The sequence below is a fragment of the Alosa pseudoharengus genome, unplaced genomic scaffold (assembly GCF_046254945.1).
Source record: "Alosa pseudoharengus isolate Yale_2024_CS ecotype anadromous, Long Island Sound unplaced genomic scaffold, YU_APseudo_1.1 YU_APseudo_1.1_scf_13, whole genome shotgun sequence".
Lineage (NCBI taxonomy): Eukaryota > Metazoa > Chordata > Actinopteri > Clupeiformes > Clupeidae > Alosa > Alosa pseudoharengus.
In genome coordinates this window covers 35,908,476-35,923,808 of record NW_027468598.1, presented here as the reverse complement: position 1 = coordinate 35,923,808, position 15,333 = coordinate 35,908,476, and the positions used below count along the sequence as shown (strand labels likewise).

The 15,333-nt window shown below is 42.9% G+C and overlaps 1 pseudogene; it reads left to right on the top strand.

The window, feature by feature from the left end:
* Window positions 1-3,537: 3,537 nt before the first annotated feature.
* LOC143121279 (P2Y purinoceptor 13 pseudogene) lies at window positions 3,538-4,693 on the top strand (annotated as a pseudogene).
* The last annotated feature ends 10,640 nt before the right edge of the window (window positions 4,694-15,333 follow it).

Here is a 15,333-nt window from a genome sequence, read left to right as displayed (position 1 = left end):
CATCACACGCTTCCCTTACGTTCACCGTCAGGTGGAGAACAAGATTACCTGCCACTGGGCTTCCCTGAAGGTGACTAAGAGCATCACTCTGTGGCTCTCCTCGACCAACATCTGTCTGGACCCCCTCATCTACATTTTACTGTGCAAAGCTTTCCGGGAGAAACTGTATGAGTTCAAGATATGGACGTTGTATTTCCACTACACCCCAGGAGAATACAGAAGACATGTATGTTTGAAAGGGTGTAGTTGTTAGCTTCCTGTGTCAAGAGCTTCTCCTTTTTTTCAGTGTATGTGCAGTTCAGTCCATGCAACAAATTCATTTGATAGTTTGATCAGGTGAACTATTAATTAATGCTTAATTCATATAATGTCTGATTAAGTGAAACTCATTTTCTGTTAATAAGCAATGGATACAGCAGTAATGGCAGCGTTGTCCATTTTCTCTCTTTGTAACATTGTTAGCCTCAGAACTTTCTGAAGACAAAACAGTTTAACAACCTCATTTTAAAAAAGAACAAGACGGAGGAAGGTGAAGTGTGTGTATACTGTATGCTGACTGTTGGGTGGAGTTTGTATAGTGTGTGTACATGTTGACTGTTGGGTGGAGTTTGGGTTTATAAGCTCTGATAGCCTTCATTCAGAAGTTGAAATATTTGTAGTCCTAATATTTGTAGGTCCTATGATGTCTTTAATAAATTTAGATTTTGCGCTTCTTATTAAAGGATTTTAAGGTTTAATGATTGATATGATCTTTGATATGACTCTTTGATACATACAATTGTCATAGCTTTAAATGCACTATGTGGAGTTTTTGAAGTTGACATGACATAAATAAAATGACATAGAGACTAAACATTTGCAAAATGACATCAACAGAACGTGAACAAACAACAACGTGGACATAATGTCAAATCCCTGTGTAACATCTGTGTTGTCCAGATATGTTACTCGGTGTGTTAAGCCCCCAACGTCGTCTTCCAGGCAGCGCTGGCATGAAGGACATAAAGGGCCCTATTTTACCCATCCGAAATGGCTGTTCAGAGAAGCAACGTGTGAAGACATTTCAGGCGGGTCCAGTCCACATTCGCTAATTTAACGGCGTAATTTTGTGATCAGACACCAGGCACATCAATCAAAAGGGTTGTTCCTCTGTATCTTAATCAGTCATGGGGATGTTTTGGGTGTACATCCTTTAAACCAATGAGAATTACATCTGTCATTCAGTTTAAGAGACATCAGTGCAACATCAAACAGCGCGTCGGTATTTTGATAGTCAATGCATCTGAAGAAATCGGCTTACATGATTGCACTAATACTTGCTTTTACTAAAACCTGTGTGTGACTAGCAGAATAAAGCCTGCATCTGCACTCGGCTATTATGAGACTGTGTAAGAATTTCTCCCATCTAGTGGCTAGGTGTTATATTGCAACCAACCTCCCAAGCGCTGCCTCGTTTAGAACTACGGTAGCCGCCACACATCAAAAAACTGACACTAGTTCCAGACTCCTAGGCACGTCAAAACAAACTTTTCTCTGAATAAGCAACAACAAAATATGAATATAATTGTGTGTACTTTTGTATTGCCATTGCTTGTGTGTGATGCCAATGAAACACTCGGACACAGAATAAATACTTTAATTTTGCCTGCTGACGTTAGCACAGTAAACGGAACAGTTCCAAGAATAGGAACGACTAGTGATCTTCGCTAGATAGGTAGCAGCTAAGGACTTTGGTTAAACTTGTATATTGTTGCAAACTAACCTGAAATAACACACGCTCAGAAACGTTGTTGTAGTCTAGTAGTTCTAGCAAAACGATGTTAGGTTAGTTTATCACCTGTCTCTGGGTCTAGAGACTGGAGACCAAGTGAGACGTGACAGATCACAAACAAAGTTATTTTTCTCTTTATTTATTTAGTTGGAAAATACAATTTCAATGTCGGAATGTTAGAAAGACATGTGGCTTGTAGAAAATGGGTTCCTAAATTTGTATGTGTCCCTCGTATATAACCCTAACCCTATTATTTCGTGTCCCTTGTTGGCCAGTTATTTTAAAATGGTGCATGTACATGGAGAGTTGCCCCTACGCTATGTAAATGTAAGGATTTCTAAGCCTTATGCTTAGGAATGCCTTAAATTGGTGGTGGTGGTAATTAAACATGAATAGGGCAACATTTATGAATGGGAAATGTTGATTTTGTTAACAAACAACTGAAAATGTTACACAGGGGACCTTTAAAGAAAAAAGACAACATCACAAAATTGTTCCAACAATATTCCTTTTCTTTTTCACTTTAAAACGTTTTACTTGAAAATAATAGCGTCAAGATCATTTTCATGCTACACTGACTTAAAATACGAGAATAACATGTCTGACATTTCAAAGGCATGCCCGGAATGCCTTCAACTGCATTATGTGATGTTCTCACGGGTAGGAGCATGACTGTTTTTGACTGTTTTAGATGCATTGGTAGAGAGAAAAGTGTATAGAAGAGGCTATTGACTGACAAGGGGTTATAATTGAAAACATAGCCTGAAAAAAGCAAAACTTATCCCACAATGTTCAAATGACTGACTGTCTTTACCACTGTGCTTTAAATGCGCTTTTCGCTATAGACGAGGTTTTTCTTGGTTAGTGGCATGATTTTTAAATTTCGGTGTAAAATAGCTATTTTTGAATCAAGCACCTGACCACACCTTTCTTTTTTCTTTGACACACCCTTGGGGTAATGTTCAATGAAAGTGGAGCGCATGGCGCAACATTCATCTCTGACTTGGGTGTACGATATGAATAAGACTTACACCTTATTAACGTCATGTTGCGCTGGGTGTAAGATATGGCCCAAAAAGTAAATCAGATAAATTCTTTTCTTTTATCACTTTTGAGAGCTATAGACTACTTTCATGAGCTATGCTAAGCTAGGCTAGGCTACCAGTGGGTGCATCAGACTGCACACACAGAAACGAGAAGGGTACAGTATGTGTCATCTTATCTAACTCAGGGGCAGACAGTGAATAAGCAAATTTCCTAGAATGTTGGCGTGTTTCTTGAAGACATTTCAGTTTTTAGTTAAACAATTCGGTTTGTTTGCTTATTATGTCTCATTTACATTTAAACCTGTGTGAGTAGGTTATACAATGTGAATTTAAGGATAGCAAAGACTACAAGTAGGCCTTATCTATCATACAGTATGTTGCTTGCTATTTCCTTTGTCAAGTGTGTTAGGTAACAGTGAATGAAGACGTCACAGAAGTCTATAAATGTGTGTAACACTATGGTAACCTTTGCAATTTCATTTTTTTTGTTTTAGTTGAAACTTATCATGCATATTGATACAGTATATTTTTGTAAGACTCAGTGCTACAGAGTAATAGTGAATGTGAAGACATTTGGTGTTGTTGCGTAAGAGCAAGACCAAGATGGTTAAAAGCACAGGATGTGTCCCGGCCACCAGCAATTGCGAAATTGCTTTTTTCAGATCACAAATAGCACCGTGCTTTTCTGCATCTTCGCCATACTGTAGTTAGTCACTTCAACTGAAATATATCACAGTAAGGTGATCTCCCATTGACCAAGGAGCTATAATAGCAATCACACTGTGGGCATTTGTCATACAGGAGACTGTCGTCATGGCATCACTTTCTCCACTCCGGGACTGTGGGCTAGATCTGAAGACGGTCAAACTCGTGATAACATGCCTCTACTTTGTTTTGTTCATCCCCGCTCTCCTGCTGAACGTCATGGCTGCTTGGATTTCCTGGAAGCTGAACCCCAAATCTGCGTTTGTCGTGTACCTCAAGAGCCTTGTGGCGGCTGACCTTCTGATGACCTTGATCATCCCGCTGAAGGCCGGCAGCGAGATCCCCGGGGCCCCTCACGGCTTGCGTGCCTTTGCCTGCCAGTTCAGCAGCGTGCTGTTCTACCTCTGCATGTACATGAGCATGATACTGATGGGGCTCATCAGCCTCGACCGCTTCTTCAAGATCGTCCAGCCAGGCGGGAAAAGGTTCGGCCACAATCCCCTGTTTGGCAAGGTGGTCGTCATCCTTATCTGGACTCTCTATCTCAGCGTGAACACCATACCCACCATGGTCCTCACGAGCGGTAAGCCCAAAAACAACACTGCCGAGCTGTGCATGGCCATGAAGAGTGACCTGGGGAAGCAGTACCATCATGCCATAGTTATCGAAAACATTGTGATTTTCTTAGTCATGTTGGTCATTATTGGATTCTGCTACACGTGCATTGCAAGAAAGGTCATTGAGTCGTACCGGAACTCAGGAAGCACAAACAAGGAGGGGAAACGAAAGATCAGAGCTCGAGTGTTTATCGTTCTGGCGGTGTTCCTGGTCTGCTTTGCCCCCTACCACATCACACGCTTCCCTTACGTTCACCGTCAGGTAGAGAACAAGATTAACTGCCACTGGGCTTCCCTGAAGGTGGCTAAGAGCATCACTCTGTGGCTCTCCTCGACCAACGTCTGCCTGGACCCCCTTATCTACATATTACTCTGCAAAGCGTTTCGGGAGAAGTTGTATGAGCTCAAGATATTTGGGCACTGGTTTACCACAGCAGCCCAGGAGAACACAGACACTTCAGTTTGAAAGGGAGTTCAGTACTGCGCTTACAGCTTCTCCTTACTGTGAGGCTGCATCTTTGGGTTTGTTATATTGACACACACGTTTCTAAAAAATAATTGACATTATCTATTATACTGTTTTGCAGAAAAAGTTTTGTGATCTTTTTTTTTTTTTTTTAACTATTTTTGATGTATATTAATTATATTAATATTAATATTAATTAACTGTATAATATACTATTTATATGTGAAATATAATTAGACAAACATATATAAAACATATTTTTTATACATGTTTCATTCCGTTCAGATTTCGTACAAGTATTTCAGTTAATCATCAAACCTTACAAACATTTTGTTATTTTCATATGTATATGAATACATTGTTATTTATGGGAGGCAGCAAGGAATCATGTCTCACAGGTAATAATCGTGTTTGATAATCTAGTCTTCATTTTTAAACAAAATAATCTAATCTTAATTTCTTAAAGTAGATGGGTTGAAAGGTAGGACATTACTTTATTGTTTTATTTTTTAAAGACCCACTCTGGCAAAACAAAATAAACTATTTAATCTTTTTCCCTTTTCCATGAAGTGGTTTTTATGTTACAAGACAAATGACGGGTGAGATAAATGGTGTATGCCATGGCTGAGTATATGAGAGTGCCTCAACTAGAGGAGTGGGTGGGGCGCTGGTTAGAACTGGCAAACTCGGTTCCTTTAAAGGATTTAGTCACTCACTAAATTGATCCGGGTTGTGTGAGTCACTTGAGTCAGTATTGCCCAAGAGGGGCAAAGAGAGGGTTCTGTGAATTCACTCGCTGCAGACACACACTCACTATTTTGGATCTGCTCATTTCGAGTTGTCAGCCACAGGGCACAAGATCAAACAGCCAGATAGCCTACATTATGAAGGAGATAAAAGGAGAGAAGGGCTTTATGACACTACCTGAAAACATCAAGTCAAGTCAAGTAGGCCCGAAGAAACCTATTAGAATGTGTTGTTTGTTTTACCAAATGAATTGCCCTTTGGTGACAGAGAGGGTATTATAATAATTAATCCTTTGTTGTTGTTTTGTTAACAATATAAAAGTTTGCCTAGGACTACTGCTGCTCTACTATAGCCTACTACAATGTTTATTACCACAAGGCCTACTGTGTCCACTAAAGCCAATAGGCTAATACTACAAATGGCAGCCTAATAGCCTCTTTACATATTAATAGGCTTCTAATACTAGGCAAATAATATTATTGTTAATATTACCTAATAGCCTATTATCACTGTCATGCATCAAAGCCTGCGCACCCACCCGCCACCTCATCCAGCTGGATGCATTTTGTGCCAGGCTGTTTTATTGTCTTAACTTAGTGTAGCCTATAGGTTTACTCTGGCTTGATTTCAATGTTGACATAGGAACAAGAACAGAAATGCCCACAATGAATAAATGATTTTATTTTTAACAATCAACCTAATGAGTGCCCGCTCTAACCTGTTAACGTGGGCGCCAAAATGAAAACGGACTGTTAACGCAGCTGACCCGCAGTCACCACGCTTGCGGTCTGAATAGGCCCTTTCAACAATAAAAACAAAAACAATGCTTGAACGTTCTATTTGGTTCCCAATCTACTTCCTCTGCATTAAGATAACATATGGAATGTTAAAACTGAAGCCTTGTGGGGCCAACTATGATGCTGATAATGGAATTCTCTTGAAAGGGTCTATAGGCCCTAGCACTGTGCATTGTATTTTATGTGAATTTGTGAGTTGATGGCTATTATGTTGAATATCTAGCTCATATCCAATTGCACAGCTAACTAACATTGAAAAATGCTGACAAGAGCAATGTGATAATGATGTAAAAAACATCTTACCAAATCAAGCTGTTTTGATATTGCCCATGATGATATTGCTATGTCACAGTAAAGCAATAGACTAATGTCATAAGAGCCACAGGAGTGATGCAAAAACTTCCTATAAATACTACTGGGCCTCACGGGCTCACACAGAAAAATATGTTGCCAAAAATACTGACAGATACAATTACTGTGTAATGATTCACACTTCCTTTTTCTTGTTTCTCCTTCTGTTTATGCTACAGATCTGACTGAGAATTGCAAGCGTTGTAACTGAACCTACAGGACACATGTAACTCTAAATAGGAAGGTCATATCAACATATTACATTAATACACAGGATTAGATGTTAAAATCCCTTGTGCCAAAATCCAAGGTAAAAACACATTCAGAAGTTTAACTTTAAAAAGCACACTACCCACAAATCCGCCAACAAATGGTCACAAGCACAATGCAAATGGCCTATCCAACAGCAGTAGCCTATATAGTATGTGGCATGTCATTGGGGTTATCAAGTGGGCACCCTCATTCACCGATGTTTCGTTAAGTTAGGCCCACGACACCTCATGAAGGCTTAACAGTGAAACCAGCGTCCTGGAGACACTCCCCTCCATGCTACCACCATATTACCACATTGAAATATCCAATACTCAAAATACTCTTAACCAGCCCAAGCATGGTCTAAGTTGGCTAGGTCGGTCCGTCCCGTTGATGTGGACTGAACCATAAACCATAAAGAACCTTAGCCAAGTACCATCACCCTAGGCACAGCCCATCACAAACACAAAACAAATTAGCCAGTTAGCTTAGCCCATTATCTTAGGCCCCATCCCAAACACAAAACAAATTAGCCAGCAGTTAGCAGTTAGCTTACGCCCCATGCTGCCCCATATTACCACAACAAGCATCCAAATACCCTTAACCAACCTAGGCATGGTTTAAGTTGGCTAGGTCGGTCCGTCCCGTTGATGTGGACTGAACCATAAACCATAAAGAACCTTAGCCAAGTACCATCAACCTAGGCACAGTCTATCACAAACACAAAACAAATGAGCCAGTTAGCTTACCTTAGCTTGCGCCCCAGGAAGGGTAACTTCTCCTTACCCACCACCAAAACAAATGAGCCAGTTAGCTTACCTTAGCTTGCGCCCCAGGAAGGGTAACTTCTCCTTACCCACGACCAAAACAAATGAGCCAGTTAGCTTACCTTAGCTTGCGCCCCAGGAAGGGTAACTTCTCCTTACCCACAACCATTCGCTTGCCCGTTCTGCTGCTAAGGACATGTTACTAACCACCTGCCTTAGACTTCGACCACAAATGCCCAATTCAGACAGCAAGCCAATAGCAGATCTGGCCACAAACCCACGTGCACCGATTTCAATAGGCCTTAATCGTGCACTCCAACCTCGCTTAGCTGCCTCCTCTGCTATTTCAGTATATTTAGCTCTCTTCAGCTCATTGGCCACTTCCACTCTGTCTTCCCAAGGAACAGTGAGTTCAATGAAGTAAACTATCTTCTCTGAATCCGACCATAGAATTACGTCAGGACGTAGCTTAGTACTCACTATATGTGGAGGTACCGCCATCAGCTGGCCAAGATCAACCTTCATTTCCCAGCCCGCCCCATTTTTCAACTGGCCGGTTTTACACCTGGCCTTCGCGGAACAAGGTTTATCCCCCTGACGTACAAAGTTAATTTGCCTTACCCCTTTACTAGCTGCTAATGAATTGACTTCTCTTCTTTTATCCTCTATTGCCGCTGCCACACATTTCAATACCTGGTTATGACGCCACGTATACCGCCCCTGGGTGAGACTTACCTTGCATCCTGATAGGATATGGTGGAGACTGCCCACACACGAGCAAAGTATGCATTTATCATCCTCACCAAACCATTGACTTAAATTCTTGGGAGATGGGAGCACATCATATGTAGCACCTAACATAAATCTGATCTTACTAGCTTCCATGCCCCATAGATCTTTCCATTTAATCTGTCTTTTTTCCACCCCTTCCCAGTTCACCCACTGCCCTTGTTTTGCCTGCGACACTGCCTTAGTACATCTTACAGCCTCCTCCTGTCTATGCATTTCCTCCACTACCATTTTCCTCTTTTCTCCTGCAGAAGCCCTACTCCACAAGGGTTTACTTGCACCCACCCCTAGACCCCCGCGCCCGTGCTGCACATGGCCCATTATATCTCTATGCTTCAATGCTGATTGAGCTTGCTTAACTGCCTGCTCTGGGTTCCACTTCCTCCCTGCATTAACTGAGGGTGCAACTTTCCTCACCACTGGGTCCTTGGACTGAGTAAGAGTCAATTCCAATCTAGCCTTAGCACACTTAAATTCCTCTGTCAGACTAGATATTGGCAACTCTACAATACCCTTCCCATACAAGGCTACACTCCGAGCCATTTTCTGACAAAGGAGTTGATCATTTTTTCCAACCTCTCTACCTTTGACAGAGGAACTTCATAAACTGTCAATGGCCACATTAGCCGAGGCAACAAACCAAACTGCAAACACCACAGCTTGAGCTTACCTGGCAGCCCCGACTTGTCAATTTTTGCAATACCTTGCCTAGTGACCTGTCTCAAGTCTTCAACCTGTGATTTATCACTAAGGCTTGCATCATACCACCTTCCCAGGCTCTTCACTGGTTTCTCCAGAACTGTGGGAATCACCTCCTTATTTATAGCAAACTTCTTATCTGTTACCTTCCCTTTAATAATTGAGAGACTCCTAGACTTACTTGGTTTCACCTTCATTCTGGCCCATTGCAGATTACTATTTAACTTACCCAGCAACCTGTTGGTGCATGGAACGGTTGTCGTCAAGGTTGTCATGTCGTCCATGAAAGCCCGAATCGGGGGGAGGCGTGGCCCTCCCTGCAACTTCTCCCCGCCCACTACCCATTTTGAGGCCCTAATAATGACCTCCATTGCCATTGTAAAAGCAAGTGGGGAGATGGTACATCCGGCCATGATTCCTATCTCAAGTTGTTGCCAACCTGTGGTGTAATCAGCTGTAGTAAAACATAATTGAATATCCAGAAAGTATGCTTTTACTAGGCTTTTAATGCTACCTGGGATTCTGAAATAATCAAAGGCCTCCCACAACAGACTATGCGGCACAGACCCAAAAGCATTAGCCAAATCCAAGAACACAACGTGCAGGTCTCTCTTCTCACGCTTTGCTAATTGAATTTGGTGCCAAATCATGCTGGTATGCTCTAAGCACCCGGAGAAGCCAGGAATTCCAGCTTTTTGCACCGTGGTATCAATTAGTTTATTCCTTTCAAGGTAATTTGTCAGTCTCCGTGCCACCACACTTAAGAAAACCTTCCCTTCAACATTCAGTAGACTAATTGGCCTAAATTGATTAATCTCCACTGCGTCCTTTTCTTTGGGAATAAATATTCCCCCAGCCCTCCGCCAAGCCTTGGGAATACTCTGCTTTTTCCAAACTATCTTCATTAATTGCCATAAAAATCTTAAAACATCTGGTGCACTCTTATTCAACCGGTAGGGCACTCCATTAGGTCCCGGGGCTGAAGAGGCCCTTGCACGTTTTATTACTTCTTGCACCTCTTTCCACCTTGGTGGACTATCGTCGCATTGGCTACTTAATTCACCAATAGGTGGGATATCAGCAGGAAGTACCATCTCCCTGAACCTCTCCCTATCTTTGTGCACTCCCTCTAAATACTCCTCAAGCTTCTGCTTAGGTTCCAAAAGACTACCACTCTTCTGCATTACGAATAAAGACTTAACAAACTTAAATGGGTCTTTATAGAATGCTAGTCGGGCTCGTGATTTCTTCTTCCTATTTTTCCTAATATTTTCAGCTCTTCTTAGCACTACTAACCGCTCCCTCACATCTGCCTGTAGACAGTCAATACCTTCCTTCTCATCATCTGTAGCTTTTCTCCACTGCTTCTTAAGCTGCCTCCTCTCCTTGATAAGTTTATCTATCTCCTGCTGGCGCTTAGATTTAACTACCTCATGTAGCCGTTTTGTCCTTCTCTCAATAGTCCAAAATCTTTCCTTACCATAGCTATAAATAATGTCTCCCATTTTCTCTAATTTGCTTTCAGCCGTCCCCTTGAGCTGACCCAGGATACTGACCAAATCACTATTAACGTCTTCCCACATTCTACATTCTGCTGCGCCTGGCCATCTAACCCCAGGCCTATGACCATTAATCTTCTCCCTCCTTAGCTGACTGGCCTCTCTCTCTGCCTCAGTGCTAGAACTTACCTCAACAACAGGGGTACTGATGTCCTGCGAACTGTGGGTTTCTTCCTGTCGCTGGACTTCAACCGACTGACTTGATGCACTTCTTAAGAAATAGCTATCAATGCGGGGACCCTGTGTTCCCTCTACCAAGCACTTCTTTTTCCCTTGATGAATTTTCAGGCCCTTTAGACTTGTAACCTTCTGCCAACCACACACACACATCTGCAGCTTTTTCTCAGTTTTCTCTGAACTAGTGGCTTCCACAAACATGTTTTCCTTACTCGTAATCAAATTCGTTCCAGGGTCAGTAACCATGTCTATCACAAGTGAGTCATCTTCCGCCCCTGCTCTCGCTGACTCTAGGGGTATTTTTTCATTATGTCGTACTGTAGCTTAGTAGGGTGCAGCCCATAGCTTAGTGAAGCCTGGGCTACTGCCACAATGAGCTGCTAACCCATTGTAGCCCCGGCGGGGTCTATTCCCTCCTGTCAGCCGTCTTTCCGTGCTGTCACAAGGTCTTTCCCTAGTTGCCAGCTGCCCTATTCACAGCAGTCACTAGCCTACGCTAGCTTCAGCATTACATTAATACACAGGATTAGATGTTAAAATCCCTTGTGCCAAAATCCAAGGTAAAAACACATTCAGAAGCCCCTGCTCAAGTTTAACTTTAAAAAGCACACTACCCACAAATCCGCCAACAAATGGTCACAAGCACAATGCAAATGGCCTATCCAACAGCAGTAGCCTATATAGTATGCGGCATGTCATTGGGGTTATCAAGTGGGCACCCTCATTCACCGATGTTTCGTTAAGTTAGGCCCACGACACCTCATGAAGGCTTAACAGTGAAACCAGCGTCCTGGAGACACTCCCCTCCATGCTACCACCATATTACCACATTGAAATATCCAATACTCAAAATACTCTTAACCAGCCCAGGCATGGTCTAAGTTGGCTAGGTCGGTCCGTCCCGTTGATGTGGACTGAACCATAAACCATAAAGAACCTTAGCCAAGTACCATCACCCTAGGCACAGCCCATCACAAACACAAAACAAATTAGCCAGTTAGCTTAGCCCATTATCTTAGGCCCCATCCCAAACACAAAACAAATTAGCCAGCAGTTAGCAGTTAGCTTACGCCCCATGCTGCCCCATATTACCACAACAAGCATCCAAATACCCTTAACCAACCTAGGCATGGTTTAAGTTGGCTAGGTCGGTCCGTCCCGTTGATGTGGACTGAACCATAAACCATAAAGAACCTTAGCCAAGTACCATCAACCTAGGCACAGTCCATCACAAACACAAAACAAATGAGCCAGTTAGCTTACCTTAGCTTGCGCCCCAGGAAGGGTAACTTCTCCTTACCCACCACCAAAACAAATGAGCCAGTTAGCTTACCTTAGCTTGCGCCCCAGGAAGGGTAACTTCTCCTTACCCACAACCATTCGCTTGCCCGTTCTGCTGCTAAGGACATGTTACTAACCACCTGCCTTAGACTTCGACCACAAATGCCCAATTCAGACAGCAAGCCAATAGCAGATCTGGCCACAAACCCACGTGCACCGATTTCAATAGGCCTTAATCGTGCACTCCAACCTCGCTTAGCTGCCTCCTCTGCTATTTCAGTATATTTAGCTCTCTTCAGCTCATTGGCCACTTCCACTCTGTCTTCCCAAGGAACAGTGAGTTCAATGAAGTAAACTATCTTCTCTGAATCCGACCATAGAATTACGTCAGGACGTAGCTTAGTACTCACTATATGTGGAGGTACCGCCATCTGCTGGCCAAGATCAACCTTCATTTCCCAGCCCGCCCCATTTTTCAACTGGCCGGTTTTACACCTGGCCTTCGCGGAACAAGGTTTATCCCCCTGACGTACAAAGTTAATTTGCCTTACCCCTTTACTAGCTGCTAATGAATTGACTTCTCTTCTTTTATCCTCTATTGCCGCTGCCACACATTTCAATACCTGGTTATGACGCCATGTATACCGCCCCTGGGTGAGACTTACCTTGCATCCTGATAGGATATGGTGGAGACTGCCCACACACGAGCAAAGTATGCATTTATCATCCTCACCAAACCATTGACTTAAATTCTTGGGAGATGGGAGCACATCATATGTAGCACCTAACATAAATCTGATCTTACTAGCTTCCATGCCCCATAGATCTTTCCATTTAATCTGTCTTTTTTCCACCCCTTCCCAGTTCACCCACTGCCCTTGTTTTGCCTGCGACACTGCCTTAGTACATCTTACAGCCTCCTCCTGTTTATGCATTTCCTCCACTACCATTTTCCTCTTTTCTCCTGCAGAAGCCCTACTCCACAAGGGTTTACTTGCACCCACCCCTAGACCCCCGCGCCCGTGCTGCACATGGCCCATTATATCTCTATGCTTCAATGCTGATTGAGCTTGCTTAACTGCCTGCTCTGGGTTCCACTTCCTCCCTGCATTAACTGAGGGTGCAACTTTCCTCACCACTGGGTCCTTGGACTGAGTAAGAGTCAATTCCAATCTAGCCTTAGCACACTTAAATTCCTCTGTCAGACTAGATATTGGCAACTCTACAATACCCTTCCCATACAAGGCTACACTGCTTAAGCAGCGTGGGACTCCGAGCCATTTTCTGACAAAGGAGTTGATCATTTTTTCCAACCTCTCTACCTTTGACAGAGGAACTTCATAAACTGTCAATGGCCACATTAGCCGAGGCAACAAACCAAACTGCAAACACCACAGCTTGAGCTTACCTGGCAGCCCCGACTTGTCAATTTTTGCAATACCTTGCCTAGTGACCTGTCTCAAGTCTTCAACCTGTGATTTATCACTAAGGCTTGCATCATACCACCTTCCCAGGCTCTTCACTGGTTTCTCCAGAACTGTGGGAATCACCTCCTTATTTATAGCAAACTTCTTATCTGTTACCTTCCCTTTAATAATTGAGAGACTCCTAGACTTACTTGGTTTCACCTTCATTCTGGCCCATTGCAGATTACTATTTAACTTACCCAGCAACCTGTTGGTGCATGGAACGGTTGTCGTCAAGGTTGTCATGTCGTCCATGAAAGCCCGAATCGGGGGGAGGCGTGGCCCTCCCTGCAACTTCTCCCCGCCCACTACCCATTTTGAGGCCCTAATAATGACCTCCATTGCCATTGTAAAAGCAAGTGGGGAGATGGTACATCCGGCCATGATTCCTATCTCAAGTTGTTGCCAACCTGTGGTGTAATCAGCTGTAGTAAAACATAATTGAATATCCAGAAAGCATGCTTTTACTAGGCTTTTAATGCTACCTGGGATTCTGAAATAATCAAAGGCCTCCCACAACAGACTATGCGGCACAGACCCAAAAGCATTAGCCAAATCCAAGAACACAATGTGCAGGTCTCTCTTCTCACGCTTTGCTAATTGAATTTGGTGCCAAATCATGCTGGTATGCTCTAAGCACCCGGAGAAGCCAGGAATTCCAGCTTTTTGCACCGTGGTATCAATTAGTTTATTCCTTTCAAGGTAATTTGTCAGTCTCCGTGCCACCACACTAAAGAAAACCTTCCCTTCAACATTCAGTAGACTAATTGGCCTAAATTGATTAATCTCCACTGCGTCCTTTTCTTTGGGAATAAATATTCCCCCAGCCCTCCGCCAAGCCTTGGGAATACTCTGCTTTTTCCAAACTATCTTCATTAATTGCCATAAAAATCTTAAAACATCTGGTGCACTCTTATACAACCGGTAGGGCACTCCATTAGGTCCCGGGGCTGAAGAGGCCCTTGCACGTTTTATTACTTCTTGCACCTCTTTCCACCTTGGTGGACTATCGTCGCATTGGCTACTTAATTCACCAATAGGTGGGATATCAGCAGGAAGTACCATCTCCCTGAACCTCTCCCTATCTTTGTGCACTCCCTCTAAATACTCCTCAAGCTTCTGCTTAGGTTCCAAAAGACTACCACTCTTCTGCATTACATAAAAATAAATCAGATGAATCTTTGTTTAAATCTGTTTAAAACTGTATAAATATGCAAATGGGAAAATGAGTTCTTTTGACACTTTTGAGAGCTATAGGCTAGTTGGTTCTGCCCTTTGTCAGACTGAATTACTGCATGAACAGAAATGAGAAGGGTATGTATCATCTTATCTATCTCCGGGGCAGACAGCGAATAAACAAATTTGGCGTGTTCCTTTAAGACATTTCAGTTCCTAGTTGAACTTTTTTGTTTGTTTGTTTATGATGGGGCGGTGGTAGTGTAGCGGTTAAGGAACTGGGCTAGTGTGCAGTAGCCTGAAAGTTGACGGTTCAATTCCCAGCTTCCACCGTTGTGCCCTTGAGCAAGGCACTTAACCCCAAGTTGGTCCGGGGACAATGTTATCCCTTGTAATATAGTTGACATATGTAAGTCGCTTTGGCTAAAAATGGGTCAGCCAAATGTAATGTAATGTAATGATGTTTCATTTACATTTTAAACTGTGTGAGTATGTGAATGTGAATTGAGGATAGATTAGGCCTACTAGTAGTCTTTGTAGCATACGGTATGTTTCTTGCTATTTCCTTTGTCAGGTGTGTTAGATAATAGTGGATGAAGACGTTAGAAAATATGGGGTCATTCCGTGTCAAATCAGACAAAATCCAGGGAAATGGTTGCTGCACTGT